The 14765-nt window shown below is 43.0% G+C and overlaps 1 pseudogene; it reads right to left on the bottom strand.

Moving 5' to 3' along the window:
• Window positions 1-10932, bottom strand: part of LOC140542387 (uncharacterized) — a 239401-nt pseudogene extending 228469 nt beyond the window's left edge.
• Between the last annotated feature and the right edge of the window lie 3833 nt (window positions 10933-14765).

Here is a 14765-nt window from a genome sequence, read left to right as displayed (position 1 = left end):
GTGGGATTGTTAAGGAGTTTGAAAAAGTCCAATGCCCCCACCTTTCCGCACGTCGCTGGGGAAGATGCAGTGAAGGTTTACAACATGTTAAACTTCAGTGAGGAAGAAACTGAAACAAAAAATGTGCTGAAAAACAAGTTCAGCGATTACCGAGAGTCAAGAAAGAACCTACCCCTATGTTAACCATTTGTTCTTCACGAGAGCTCAGGATCCAGGTGAAAGCACTGAGGCGTACGGGAGGAATTCGGGAACCGGAAACTGCAGAATTCAGCAAAGTATTCACATATTCTGGCCACCGCATGTCACTGTTGGGAAAGCTACCACTCACCTGTGAACACAAAAGCCAAAAATGCTAAACTGAATTTCACATATTGTTGACGGTGATGTACCAGCAATACTAGGACGTGAGACATGGGAGATGTTAGGTGTGGTTGAAAGAGTGCATGGAATCACAACGTAAAAGGACATTCTGATAGACAGTCATCTGTTCACTATTCTTGGATTCCTACCAGGACATCACCACATTCAGTAGATCCCATGGTCCCACCAGTGATTCATCCACCAAGAAAAGTCCTGATTGCCCTGAAAGACAACAATCATTGAAGAGCTACACAAAATTAAGGGGTGTAAATCACTAAACAGCATGAACCGAACAACTGGGTAAGCAGTAGGGTCACAGTGGTGAGGATCAGATCCACCTTCAGATCACATCACAAATCCGGTACATGGCCATGTGCTCTCTGCAGAAGGTCTCAATCTAGATCGAGAGAAAGTGAGAGCTGTAACACACATGCCTACACCAGAAAACAAGCAGGCACTCATGAGATTCATGGTCATGATTCATTACCTTTCCAAGTTTATTCCCAGCCCGTCTGAAGTTAGCGCACTGATCCAGAGATGCAGCTACTACACACAAGGACCATGGAAGGATGGCCCAATGAGAAAATCCAAACATACTGGACATTCAAAGCAGAAAAGCAAAATACAGATTCAAGACATGCTGCAGTGAAGACAACTCAAGCAGAAAAGTTATTATGACAGACAGAAAAAGAGCCCACCAAGCATATACATGTGGAACAAGGTGAGAATTCAGAGAGTGCAACCTGCTATCATGATCAGCCACGATTCTTAACAGTCCAGACGCGAAGAACCTATAGGAGAAACAGAAAACAGAACACACATTCACAGGACACAGTTCAAGTTCCTGTCCTTCTCCAGATATGGTTATGAACAGAAACAAATGTCCTGCTTATGAACAAGTGTGTCACTTTACCAAAAATGTGTCTAACAAAACAAATCAAAGCAGAAGGAGAAAAGAAATCATGCAGTTGAACACAATGCAGAGGTTTACTCATTGGAAAAGCTGAAATCAGAAAAACATCAACACTGTCACAACAAAAGTGAACAGAATAACTGGACTGTAAATAAAACTACAAGAACTTTGCATTCAGCACCAGTGTCCAACTTGAAAACAATGTCATCGCAGCACAGATCTACAAATCAAAAATGCAAGATTGAATTTTACATTGTTGACAGTGCAATACTAGGACGTGAGACATGCGAGATGTTAGGTGTGGTTTAAAGATGGAAGAACCTAAAGGAGAAACAGAAAACACATCCTCAGGACGACTGAAAGAGAGTTTCCATCAGAATCACCTAACGTTGTTGCCGATTCCCGTTTCGAGCCGCAGGTCAGTGAATCCGGTCCACCTGCAGAAACTGGTATTGCAAAACAAACCAGACTTACCTGAGACACATCCGAGAGAGGCATTCTTCACAAGGTCAGGAAGACAAGAAAACACAAGGACTGAATCTGGAACACACATACAGTGCACATTTAGAATATTCACAAACACATTCAGAGGACACGGTTCAAGCTCCTGTCCATCTGCTGACTGAATTTAAAGTTACTGACATTTATTGCATCTTAGATTTGTTTAGGTTATTCTGCAATGTCAAGCTAGTCTCATATATGAATAAAAACAAAAACAAAAAAAACAAAAACAAAAACAAAAAAAAAAGTGGGGATGTCACCTATGTTATGTACCAAAGAGGCAACCAAACACAAAGTATATCACCGAGTCGTCCTTAGTCCATACTTTACACTGAGGAACCGGTAAGAAGAGAGGAAATCAAGCAGAGGGGAAAACCGGCAGTGGTGTTCGAGGAGCCCTCAGCTTTTCTCGGGCCCGTTGAAAGCACTGACGCGTACACCACAGACCTGAAGAAGGCAAAAGACCACAAATTCAGTGAGTTGCATGACTCGTTAATCAGAGACAGGACTGTTTGTGGTATTGGGGAAGACTAATTGTGGGCAAGGTTGCTGAGAAAAACAGATCGGACACGGACAAAGGCCATGAATATCTGCTGTGCAAATAAAGGGACATCGAATGAAGTGAAAAAAAAAAAAAAAAAAAAAAAAAAAAAAAAAAGTGTTCAATGAAAAACAAAACAGAACGACAGAAACAAAACAAACAGTTGGGTTTGAACACAAAAGCAAATCCAAACTAGCGAAAAATGAACAAGCAACAGAAGCAAGCTGCTCCAAATGTGGTTATGAACACAAACAAAAACATGTCCTGCCTATGGCCAAGTGTGTAAATCCTGCAACAGAAATCACTTTACCAAAAATGTGAAAAACAAAATCAGAGCAGAATGAAGGGAGAAAAAAAAAAAAGAAAGAAATCATGCAGATGAACAAGGCAAAAATCATAGCAAAAACTTTTTAGAAGGGTTACAGCAGGACAGGGTAGGCAAGAGCAGCCAAACGCATTCGCACCCGCAGACAGCAGGGGGCAGCTCAGCACACGGAAAAGAGAAGAAATGAAGAAAAAAAAAATAATAATAATAATAAACAATAATAATGAAGAAGGATTATATTTATATATGAAAATGAACAGCATTGTAACACCGCTCAAGCACAAAGCAGTCAAACAATTTATACAGAACACAGCAGTGTAACCATTCTCATGCAGAACAGAAGCAGGACAGAGCAGCCCAACACCGTTCAAGCAAGTGGCACAGCAGCGAAATATCGTTCAAGCACAAAACAGCAGCGTAACAATTTTGATGCAGGACACAGCAGCCCCACATGGTAAAAGCAGAACACAGCAGTGAAATACCAATCAAGCAGGACACAGCAGCGTAACAATTTTGATGCAGAACACAAGCAGGACACAGCAGCCCAACACCGTTCAAGCAAGTGGCACAGCAGCGAAATATCGTTCAAGCACAAAACAGCAGCGTAACAATTTTGATGCAGGACACAGCAGCCCCACATGGTAAAAGCAGAACACAGCAGTGAAATACCAATCAAGCAGGACACAGCAGCGTAACAATTTTGATGCAGAACACAAGCAGGACACAGCAGCCCAACACGGTTCAAGCAGAACACAAGCAAGTTGCACAGCTGCAGCCACCTTTAGCACTGTGCTTGCAAGGCAATCTTGTAAAAAATTGGGATTATTGAGAAGTCGAATGCGCCACCTTTCCGCACTTCGCTGGGGAAGATGCAGTGAAGGTCTACAACATGTTACAATTCAGTGAGGAAGAAACTGAAACAAGAAATGTGCTGAAAAACAAGTTCAGGGATTGCAGGGTCAAGAAAGAACCTACCCCATGTTCACCATTTGTTCTTCACGAGAGCTCAGGGTCCAGCTGAAAGCACTGAGGCGTACGGGAGGAATTTGGGGACCAGAAACTGCAGAATTCAGCAAAGTACTCACATATTCTGGCCACCGCATGTCACTGCTGGGAAAGCTACAGCTCACCTGTGAACACAAAAGCCAAAAATGCAAAAATGAATTTCACATATTGTTGATGGTGATGTACCAGCAGTACTAGAGCGTGAGACATGGGAGACGTTACAGCAGGACAGGGTAGTAAAGAGCAGCCAAACACAAATGCACTCGCACAAGCAGACAGCAGGGGGCAGCTCAGCACATGGGGGAGAGAGAAGAAATGAAGGAAAAAATAAAATGAAAAAAAGGTTTAGGTTTATGTATGAATATGAACAGCACTGTAACACCACTCAAGCACAACAAAGCAACAAAACAAATTATACAGAACACAGCATCATCATTTTCATGCAAAACAAACAGGACACAGCAGCGTAACAATTTTTATGCAGAACACAAGCAGGACACAGCAGCCCAACATGGTTCAAGCAGAACACAGTAGCGAAATATCGTTTAAGCAGGGCACAGCAGCATAACGTTGATGAAAAACACGCAGGACAGCAGCGAAATTATTATACAGAACAAGTGACCCTGTTCAAGCAGAACACAGCAGAGTAACAAATTTGATGCAAAACACAAGCAGGACACAGCAGCCCAACACGGTCGAAGCAGCACACAAGCAAGTGGCACAGCTGCAGCCACCTTTAGCACTGTGCTTGCAAGGCAATCTCATCAAAAATTGGATTTTTAGGTGCAAAAGTTTTACCTGTTTCTTACCGAGAGTGGGATTGTTGAGGAGTCTGAAAAAGTCCAATGTGCCACCTTTCCACACGTCGCAGGAAAAGATGCAGTGATTGTCTACAACATATTACAATTCAGAGAGAAAGAAACTGAAACAAGAAATGCGCTGAAAAACAAGTTCAGCGATTACTGTGAGTCAAGAAAGAACCTACCCTATGTTCACCATTTGTTCTTCACGAGAGCTCAGGATCCAGCTGAAAGCGTACGGGAAGAATTCGGGGACCAAAAACTGCAGAATTCAGCACAGTACTCACATATTCTAGCCACCGCATGTCACCGTTGGGAAAGCTACCACTCACCTGTGAACACAAGAGCCAAAAACGCTAAACTGAATTTCACATATTGTTGACGGTGATGTACCAGCAATACTAGGACGTGAAACATGGGAGATGTTAGGTGTGGTTGAAAGAGTGCATGGAATCACAACTTAAAATTACATTCTGAAAGGCATTGATCTGTTCACTGTTCTTTGATTCCTACCAGGACATCACCACATTCAAGTAGATCCCATGGTCTCACCAGTGATTCATCCACCAAGAAAAGTCCCGATTGCCCTGAAAGACAACAATCATTGATGAGCTACACAAAATGGAGAAAAGGGGTGTAATCACCAAACAGCATGAGCTGAATAACTGGGTAAACAGCATGGTCACAGTGGTGAGGATTTAGGCAGATCAACCTTCATGATGAAAGTTCCAAGCTCTGCACACTTAACATACCCATTGAAAGACACAGATTCCTCTGACTTTCTTTTGGAGTGTCCTCAGCTTCAGAGGTATTCCAAAGGTCAATTGCAGACTATTAAAGGCCTGGAAGGTGACGTCAACGTTCCGAACGATATCTTAGTCTGGGGTGAAACGGTTAAGGAAACATGAGGGCAGGCTCATCCAAGTGCTGAAAACGGAAAGACAGTGGAACCTGAAACTCAACAAAAACAAGTGCAAGATCAGATCATCACAAATGCGGTACATGGCCATATGCTCGCTGCAGAAGGTCTCAATCCAGATCAAGTGAGAGCTGTAACACACATGCCTGCACCAGAAAACAAACAGGCACTCATGAGATTAATGGGCATGATTCAGTACCTTTCCAAGTTTATTCCCAACCTGTCTGTCGGTGCACCTCTCAGAAAACTGCTTGAGCATGACATTCCGTGGCAAGTCGAGCACAAAGCTATGAAAAACTGAAATCTCTGGTACTGGTAACACCATGGTACTGGTACACCATCTGTAGATGCAAGCTCAGAAGGCTTCGGAGCAGCAGTTCTGCAGGAGGGAAAGCCAGTGGCTAAATTACATTCCGAAAGGCAACAGCAAATGATCCAGAGATGCAGCTACTACACACAAGGACCATGGAAGGATGGCCCAATGAGGAAAAATCCAAAACATACTGGACATTCAAAGAAGAAAAGCAAAATGCAGATTTAAGACAAGCTGTAGAGAAGACAACTCAAGTAGAACAGCTATTATGACAGACAGACAAAGAGCCCCCCAAACATATACATGTGGAACAAGGTGAGAATTCAGAGAGGGCAACCTGCTATCATGATCAGCCACGATTCTTCACAGTCCAGACGCCAGATGGAGAAACCTATAGAAGAAACAGAAAACAGAACACACATTCACAGGACACAGTTCAAGTTCCTGTTCTTCTTCACATGTGGTTATGAACATTAACAGAAACAATGTCCTGCTTATGGACAAGTGTGCAAATCCTGTAACAGCAAAATCACTTCACCAAAAATGTGTCTAACAAAACAAATCAGAACAGAATGACGGGGGAAAAAAATCATGCAGTTGAACAAAAAGGCAGAGCAGGAAGATTTCTTCATTGGAACAGTTGAAATAAGAAACAAAAACAGGAGTATTAGATAAACATCAACACTGTAACAACAAAAGTCAATAGAATAACTGCACTGAAAATAAAACAAGAACATTGTTTTCAAGTTGGACACTGGTGCTGAATGCAAGGTCATCTCAGGAAATGTCTACAAGTCACTTAGATTTGAAACAAAACTCCAGAATTCAGCTTGAAAACCGCTCACATATTCTAGACACTGCATGTCACTGTTGGGAAAGCTAACGCTCACCTGTGAACACAAAGGCCACAAATGCAAGATTGAATTTCACATTGTTGACAGTGATGTACCAGCAACACTAGGACGTGAGACATGAGACATTAGGTGTGGTTTAAAGATGGAAGAACCTATAGAAACAGAAAACACCTCAGGACGACTGAAACAGTTCCCATCAGCATCACCCAATGTTGTTGCTGATTCCTGTGTCGAGCAGCAGGTCAGTGAATCTGGACCACCTGCAGAAACTGGTACTGCAAAACAATCTGACTTACGTGAGACACATCCGAGAGAGACATTCTTCACAAGGTCAGGAAGACAAGTGAAAACACCAGCAAGATACAAGGACTGAATCTGGAACACACATACAGTACACATTTACAATATTCACACACACATTCAGAGGACACGGTTCAAGCTCCTGTCCATCTGCTGACTGAATTTAAAGTTACTGTCATTTACTGCATCTTAGATTTGTTTAGGTTATTCTGCAACGTCAAGCTATTCTCATAAATATGGTGTCAAATGTACAGTTCATGTAGTTCAGTTCAGAGACTTCATCTCATTTCCCTTGAGTTTTAAAGCATTATGGTTCGACAGTGTTTGTATGAACGTTGTTGAGAGTCCTGCACAGCCCAAATCATCCTCATTTATAGTTCTATTCATATTAAGAGAAATAAAAATATATAAATTAAAGTGTGGAGATTTCACATGTTCTGTAGCTAAGAGGCAGCCCTAGCTAAGAATCACCCAAAAGTAATAAAGTGTAAGTGTAGCACAGAGTCGTCCTTCCTCCATACTTTCCACTGAGGAACTGAACCGGTTAGCAGAGGGAAAAACGGCCGTGGTGGTCGAGGAGCTCCTCGGCTTTTCCGGGGTCACGCAGACGCCGCCAGTCCCTCTCCGGTGCGGGAGTGGAGACGACGACTCTCGGTGTCCGTCGCGCCGGTAGTGCTGGAGCTCAGACGCCGCGTTGGAGGAGTCACGGGTCAAGCTGGACGACTTCCTTGCAGAGCGGCTGGAAAGCTCGTTTTTCCGCGGTCGCCATGTTTCTCGAGGGTAAAGAGAAAAACGCAAAGCGCGGTTAGTGAGACAGAGGACTGTACAGTAACACAGACAGCACAAGGATTCCAACAAGTGCCTAAGATGAAGAAGACAAAGCTCACATTACGGACTATAAAGTAGGATGGCCGGTCGAAGCTCTGTGTGGAATCACGGCTCGAGCTTTGAAAGCAGGGCCGCATCGAAACAGCAGCTCAGAGTCTCCTGAAAATACCTACGATCACGTGACCGCCGGAAACGAAGCTTCGTTACGTCACTGGAACGCAATCGCGGGTCAATGCGCGTGAGTTTCCGGTCCCGCTGTAGACGAGCTGCATATAATCTGAAATATGTACTTAAATAAAACGGAAATACAGAACATGTGTGAATTTGCTTCACTTTCATGATCAAATTATTGACATTCCTCAGCATTCAAGGGTTTTTACTGGAGACGATGTGAAATGACCTTGAATAAAAACATTTTACAGCTCTATTTCTGTGATCAACAGATGTACAGTCTACATGCACATTCAACAGTGCTGTTTTTCCCTTAATCTAATAGTGTCAAACATGGCTGTTTTGTTTAGGAGGAGAGTAAAGGAATTACACACTCAGATGAAATTCATTCAGTTAAAGGAAGAAACGCAGTCCGACATCGCTGTATGGAGCAGTTTGGACAAAGCTTATGAACACAAGTGAATCAGGCAGTGGTGGTGTAGTATTGTATTTGTACAACAGGTGGCGCAGTAGAGCTTCAAATGAACCACTTCGGCTTCAAATGGTTAAAAAGCCTCGTTCTGCTCATCCCTAATACAAAGATATGACTGGGAGAAACAAGCAGCAGGAGAGCAAGCGCTGGACCTGTCAGCCGGAAGTGACGTGTCTGTCCAGTAGAGACAGATTTCTTCTACAGTGTTAAAGTTTTCATTTCACTTCATTTATTTTTTAATAAATTCAATTACATCATGATTTCCAGTACTGAAGTTTACACTTTCTGTCTCTCAGTGTTTTCATCTGCAAGCTTTAAAGACGCTGAGAATTAACCTATTTAATAAAATAACAAAATATATCAAATGTTTAAATCTGTATGATTTACAGTTTAGTACTATAAATATGTATGATGTACTAAATGTGGATTGTTCATCAAATAAACAACATAGAAATACTATGGCAGCATATTCTGGACTTTCTAAATGAAATCAAATATGCTAATTAAACAGTGTGTGTACAATTGCATATGAGAGTACAGTGTTTAAAGCGTTATCTAAATGAGGAGCTTTAGCAGTTTTGAGTTTATGGAAGATTTTCCATCTGCAATCCTCATCGTCGCTCCAGCTTTGCCCAAATGAAGCTGTAGTCCAGTTGTGTTGGGACGAGGCGCAGTCACCGGTATCGCCCCTTCCAGTCTGTCAGTCTACTTCAAGGAGGCACCCAGGACAGACGTTCCCGATAGAGCCAGGTGAGTTCATGTGAACTAGCTGCTTTTAAGCTGATCTTTTACCTTATATGTGACCATAAACGTACAGCGAATATTTGAAAGCTTGGTTTTCTGGTTTCGTGTGTGTTTGTACTTCAGCTGTACGACTGGAGGAGCTAACTTGCTAGCGCTGCTGATGTTCGGCGTTAACTTAGAAACTTCGGGAGCTCTAACCTTTCTAAAAGAGGGGTCTTATTTTCCACGTTGTTGGATGGAAAAGGTCCTGATAAAAACGGACTAACTTTTATATATTGTTTCATCCGACAACACAGGCTTTCTGCCGTTAGCTGTTTTAGCTAATCTTGTTGTTTCTCCAGTAGGAATATTAGTTAGAGTTAATAGCTGATGCTGAGCTGCATTAGCTCTGTTTAACTCAACTTTACCTCACATATTTCATTAGTTCTTATTTAAGTGTGAATTGAAAACTTCCAGGGTCACATTTTAGCTCTGAAGCGTAATGAAAAAGTACTGATTGCTTTACAGTATCTGAAAGTAGTCCTCCTTCTAAGTAGCAGAATTAAACAGCTCCAGAAGCTGCTGTTTGTCTAGATATTGGGAGGCAGGGGCTAAATCTGGTAGTCCTGCTCATACTTTGGCAACACAAGGTAAAATGAATTTGTGGGTTTTGTTAGACCCTGAAATGTATTTGCAGAGACTCTGAATTGATGTAGTTAATTAGCATGTCTTCCTCTCTGACTAAAACCATTTGGTTTAACCTTAACCTTACTTCTAGCTGTGCTGTAGGAGGTCTCCCACGTGAGACTTCTAAACCTGAGCCATTTCCAGTGTCTACAGCAAGTATGTTTATTTACTATTTTTATCAGATCTCTGTTTATACCAACCAACCACTTAATGAATTCCCTCTTGTATCTACATGCTTTGTCCATATAATCAGCAGAAGCTTCCAGCCAGCAGTAATAAATCTACATGCTTTTTAGGACATTTCTGGGACTTCAGTCATTCTAAGGACAAGATTGTTGACTGCCAATCATCGCCCTCCTACTTTGAGCTCCACCTTTCAGTGGCTACATTTGGTTTAGAAATTTGACACTTAGTTTGTTCCCACCCTAATAAGTGTACTCAAGCTCCTCTTTCTCAAGTAAAGTATGGAAAGTGATTCTTTCCATGTCTCCCCTCCTTGTAGCAGACATGGATTGATCCAGTTTATGATTGTGTATCAAGTTCATATACCTAAAACGAAAAGTAAAGAAGTAGTACTGAATTCCACTTGTGACAGATGTAAACGGACACTCACAACAACTGGAATGATTCATAGGATCCTTGATGTGGGAGTCTCTCTTGATTTGTACAGTTATTCTGTTCATTTCAACATTTGAAGGACTGGTAAACATTAAGGTTCAGTTGAAGACTCTTCAGTTTTGTCCTGAGAGGTTTGGGCTTCAAGGTCGTGGCCACATTTAAAAGTTACCCCAACTAAGTGGCTGTAAAAATAATAGACAACAGCCCTGATTTCCTGCGCCGGGAAGTGGACGTTCTCAGAATTGCGAACCACCCTCACATTGTTCACGTCCATGAAATCTTGAACGAGACGGGCAGGTGTTCATCGTGATTGAGTCTGCCGCAACGGATCTAATGGGAATGTGATCTCCACAAATGGAGTTATGTAATAACTGAAGTTTGGGAGAAGGACCACGCCCAAACTTCTCCCCTCCATTTCTTCACACTATAAAACCGTTCCTCTCCCTTCTCGTTCTCGTGCCAAAAACTTGCACGGACCAAGCTGTACCCGCCTATTCTGTGCGTCACTCACCTTCGCCTTTCCCGACATGGATCTCGACATTACCTCGGATGACCAGCTCTTCTCTCTCGACCGGCGTTGTCTCTCTCCTGCCCCTCCTCATTCCGCTCTGCGGCTCAGGTCGATTCGTTTCTGTTCTAGCCACTCCTGCTAGTGGGTCTCATCCGGCTCTTCCTGATGCGGCCGCTCTCGTCTCCCTCATTCTGGTTCCCAGCGTTGCCTCGGATCTTCGCCGTCCTCCCCAACTGCACGCGGCTGCTCTCTGCGTCCCAGACGTACTGCACCCACGCCGGCTTCTCCCGTGCCTCTGGTGCTTCCACGCGCCTCTTCTTTGAAGTCCAGTTCCCCTCGCATCTTGGATTAGACCGTTGTCAAGCTCCAGAAGGTTCTCCAAGACCGTAGGGTCTCCTTCACTCACTCTGCTCCCAAGGCTGAATTTTGTAACTCTGTATCTCTCCTCCTTAGGAGGTAAACAACCCGCTTTCTGAGTCGGATTTCCGTCTCAGCTATGCCACTGTGGACCACGCCATCGCCTTGATTAAACTGGCTGGCCGTGGTGCTTGGCTGTCCAAGGCTGATGTCGTCTCAGCCACAACATCCCCATGGATGCCAAAACGTGGTCCAAACAGTACCCCAACCAAGTGACTCTAAAAATATTGCATATGGTGATGAACTCGGATGAGGATTCTGATTTCCTGCCCCGGGAACTTGATATTCTCTAGTAGGGATCCTCTCTCACATCATTCACATCCATGACATTTCAATATCCTCATCAACCAGCCAAAACCGGGTCCTTCCAGCTCCTCAGTGCCACAATCTATCTGCACCAGCAGGACTTTCTCACTCGTGACCACAAAAGTGAAAATGTACTGCTGACTGCTGATGACCAGGTCAAACTTCAGTTTTGGTAATAATACAGAATCAATTATTCCTATAAAACATTGTTATAACTTTAAAACAGATGTACACACAGTGAGCTCAAAGTCCTCCATTACTATAGTTACAGCATATTAAATATCAAAGATTGTTACTAAACTAAATATTTTTATACATTTCATGTAATGTCCACTTTGTGCTACAGTTGAAAGGGCAGCTAAGGATTATGTTGTAGAACCGAGCCTCCAGGACACTTGGAAGAAAGCTGAAGACGTTTTTCAGGACAAACTCTGTGGTGCACAACACCTTCTCTTTTTCCCAGCAGGATGCTCATCATTCTGCTTCCTCTGCAGAAGTTTCTGCTTCTTCGTGTTCCCAGCAGGCTTGTGAGGATGTGCTCTGTGGGGCAGTGGTGGAGGCAGAAGCTGTACTCACACAGTCCACCATGAAGCAAAGAACCAGGAGGCTAAAGTTTAAGGTATGTGAGCTGAGTGGTGAGTAAATAAATATATTTGTTGTTTAATCTTTTTTTTATTGTGTCCCTCCCACAGATCCTGACAAAGTCAACAAGGGTACACCCCTTGTAGCCCTCAAGCATGGATCTAAGTGTTGACCTACTGGCTGGGTTCAATTAGGAAAGTCCTGCTCCGTGGGTCGTTGTTGAGCTAGAACCGTTGCTCCCACAGTGATGCAGGAAACCAGGAGACCGAGGCTTCAACTCCCCTTCAGATTATTATTATTATTATTATTATTATTAACTAGCATCAAACTCTGAGGTATTTGATGTTATCCACATCACTTGACATGTTCTAGATAATCTGTCATGTTGTCTCTCAAGCAGATCCTGAAGACAAGGAAGACTATACCTCTTGTAGCCAGTTAGAGAAGATGTCCAGTACGATTCCAGGTAATTTTCAGTGTTTGTTTAAACTGTGGTGAACATCATGAACCCTTTTAACCTCTGAAACTCCACAGGAACTCATTCCTCACTCCTCTACCTTTAGAAGGATTTGGGCAGTGTGTGCTGTATTCCATGTCCTTGCTGAATAATAATCCTTAGAATGTCAAAGTCTGGGAGTTTAAGAGGTGAAGGAATAAAGGCCCTAAGAAGGTTCATGTCTTCTACGTGACACAAATGTCTTTCACAACAGGAGAGATGTCTAATACACAACTTTCCATTTTGAACTTCAGTTTCAGGGAGCATCAGGTCCTCTCAAGAACCAATTCAGCTACCAGCCCTCATCAGAGAACAATCTTCAGAGAAATCCCCCTACTGACATTTATAAGAACTAAATGTGTTGTTGATCAGCTTCACCACCCCAGGAGGATTCATCATTTTAGAATAGAAAATCTTCAAAGGTAAAAATCTGTGCTTGGGTTCGGTACCTACACTGATTCTAACCGTCAGTTCAGTTAGAAAATACGCAGCAACACAACACTGTCTAATCGCTCATTCATTATCATTCAGGTTCTGGCCCGCAAAGATGGTCTCTGGGCCTTTACCTACAACATAGTCCCATACATCCGTTACCACAGGGCAGAGAAGGAGAGGTGGAGGGTAATGAAGGCAAAGGAGATATAAATAGAGAGAGAGAGAGAGATACCCCCCACATTATGTGGTACAGAAGAAAGAAGACAGCGCAGAGTTAAAAAATCTGTCCACGTCATCGGACCACTCCTCAACTCTCTCCACCACATTCACACACTGTATCTTACCTCACACTGTACGGCGAAGTCTTAATTCCCTCAGCTCATCAGACATTTCCTGCTTGCTTTTTTAAATAAAACTGATCTGGATTAGCTAGAACATCTTTGTGGAACCCTGACTATTGAGACATACCTCATTATACTGTATATTTACAGTACAACTACAATATGCTGAAGGAACCAAGCAAAGTACTTTATTAGAAATTAGAAACAGAAAAAAAAACTTAAACGAAGTACCAGTCAAAAGTTTAGAGACAGCTGCGGTGGGTACGAGTGTCCTCTTTTTTAAAAAGAAAAATACGGTCATCCTAGCATCAAACGTTTCAGTTAATGATCAGCACACATTCGACCAGGTGTGTCCAAACTTTTGACTGTTATTGTTGATCATTCATCCTTTCCAGTACAACCACTCAAGGTAAACAGCAGTCTTCCCCATAACAGAAACCCGACACCAAACCAGAACACACCACTTCCACCTAACCCAACACTGTCCACCAGAGCCTCTTCTACTTCCGGCTTCAGCCACTAGATGGAGACACTCAACAAGCCTTCTCCTCTGCTCTCCCAGAGGGAGCTGTCCAGTGCTGCTGGAGTCGAGAGATGCCATGCTGCATATTCGTCTCACGTCCTTTCAATCCCCGAGTGTTTCAGGAAGCATATTCTCTCGAGAGCGAGAAGACACAGGACATGAGGCTGTATGACGCCTCGCAGCTCCCCCTAAAGGAGTCTTTGTGCTCTACATTACACCTCTCTAGGCAAAGGAAGAGCACAACACCATAGCAGGGTGTGCACAGAACAAGAAGTGGGCTAATAGCCTACTGTCATTGAGAGAGAGGGAGTTTGATCTCTGGGAGGCCACAGCGATCAGAGCCTGAGATCCAAGAAACCTTTTTCACAACAACCCTCACGCTAACCTGCTGTTTGAAGTTTCTGAACATGCTGATGCAGCATTTATCCACAACTGACTAAACTCCTCAACATACAGTTTTTAAACCAGGAAGCCGAGGTTTCCTCTCCTGTATCTAGACTAAGATTCATCTTTAAAGTATGTGAGATATTTCCTCTTATTGACCATCAGTGTGACCTTCAGTTTAAAATGCAGTCAGTGCAAAAGCTCTACACTCATGCTGCTCAAACACTTGTGGTACTTTTTAATATCAGTGCTGCAATACTTTCATTTCTGCCCCATTGTTGTTTTATAGAAACATGTTAGTGTACAGTGTGTAGAATACACCCTAAATAAACCCTCATAGTTGGAGATGGAAGTGTATGCAGTGTTTAACGTGTGTGTGTGTGTGTGTGTGTGTGTGTGTGTGTGTGTGTGTGTGTGTGTTTTCCATTGTAGGAAGAGAA

This window comes from Salminus brasiliensis, chromosome 20 (genome assembly GCF_030463535.1).
Source record: "Salminus brasiliensis chromosome 20, fSalBra1.hap2, whole genome shotgun sequence".
Classification (NCBI taxonomy): domain Eukaryota; kingdom Metazoa; phylum Chordata; class Actinopteri; order Characiformes; family Bryconidae; genus Salminus; species Salminus brasiliensis.
Note: the sequence above shows the minus strand (reverse complement) of the source record. Positions and strands in the feature narration are given on the sequence as shown.